This window comes from Seriola lalandi, unplaced genomic scaffold (genome assembly GCF_002814215.2).
Source record: "Seriola lalandi dorsalis isolate HSWRI2012SDOR001 ecotype SW California unplaced genomic scaffold, Sedor1 jcf7180002005885, whole genome shotgun sequence".
Taxonomy (NCBI): domain Eukaryota; kingdom Metazoa; phylum Chordata; class Actinopteri; order Carangiformes; family Carangidae; genus Seriola; species Seriola lalandi.
In genome coordinates, this window is record NW_019476538.1 from 1 (window position 1) to 1,289 (window position 1,289).

The 1,289-nt window shown below is 40.6% G+C and overlaps 1 long non-coding RNA gene across 1 annotated transcript; it reads right to left on the minus strand.

Moving 5' to 3' along the window:
• Window positions 1–111: 111 nt before the first annotated feature.
• LOC111670524 (uncharacterized) lies at window positions 112–1,263 on the minus strand (the record flags this gene model as incomplete). Its single annotated transcript, XR_015438327.1, has 6 exons — window positions 1,214–1,263; window positions 1,079–1,132; window positions 856–909; window positions 715–768; window positions 582–635; window positions 112–165 (listed from the first exon to the last, which is right to left on the minus strand). It is a non-coding gene; the product is annotated as an uncharacterized LOC111670524 (long non-coding RNA).
• Between the last annotated feature and the right edge of the window lie 26 nt (window positions 1,264–1,289).

Genomic DNA, 1,289 nt, shown 5'->3' on the forward strand with positions numbered 1-1,289 from the left:
CCCCTAATTTTAAGACAACCAACGTGCCAATCAAAATAATGCATTTTGAAATCTTTGTGAAATCAAAAGGGACACATCATTTTCACATCATTGTGATTATGTCATACATACAGGCGTCCCCTTCTCTCCAGGAGTTCCCCTCTCTCCAGGATCTCCCACAATACCCTGCCAAATTAACATTTGAAGAAGAAGAAATTTTAGGAGAAGTTAAGATTTTACATTTTATGCAACACATTTTGAGTCACTTGGCAACAAGTTGAATAAATGAGCCTTCCTTCATGTATAATCCATTCCTCATGAGTAGGTTATCATTGCGGTTGAGGCGCTTCTTTCAGTGACTCACCAGCTTATGTTGATATAGTTCAGGCCCTCAGATCTCAGCTAAAATCCAGCCACATGAACTAACGTTGTTTATGGAGATGGCACATAAGCCAAAGACATAGCTGTATTCCAGTGTTTTACCACATCACAAATGATTTACTGGCTCTCTGCGCTCAAATGAGGGGGTTTTGAAGATAGCAGTCACAGAATTAAGGAGGGCTTATTACAGATTATTGAACGGGAATCCCACAACAACCCACCTGCTTTCCTCTAGGCCCAGCACGCCCTATTGCACCAGTAGTCCCCCTTTCTCCCTAAAAAGACAAGCATAATGGAGTTCAATCACAATATCAATAGATAAAAAAGGACAAATAAAGGAGGAAACACAAGTACCTTAACTCCTTGAAACCCAGGAATCCCTTCGTATCCTTTTTCACCTTTAGCGCCCTTCAAGGAGGCCAACATGTTAGTAATACATTAATTACATAATCACTTGCAAACGGGCTCACCACTGAGTCTGAAAGGTTAACTTACAACTTCTCCTTGTTTCCCGGACTCGCCAATGCCCCCAGGTGGTCCATGAACTCCCTGTAATTACAGTTAAAATGCCGACAATAAACCCTCTGAGTTATCTATAAAGTTATAAAAACGTTAACAGCAAACTGCACAAAACTCCAATGAAATGTTTGTAACTTAATTAGGTGGCTCCCTAATTAAACAGGTCCAATTAAAACCTGAACCAAGCAGAGATGTTTACCTTGAAGCCAGCTGCCCCTTTTAATCCTTTCAGCCCCTTAGGACCTCTGTCTCCCTGTTAATACAACATCTCATTAAAACAAATTCAGAACATATCAGTTTAAAGAAAATGATAAATCTTGGCGTGATAAATTACCACTTGGCCCCAGAGTCCTCTCATTCCTTTCTCGCCTTTGATTCCTTCTTCACCCTGAGGACGTGCATTTAAAGTT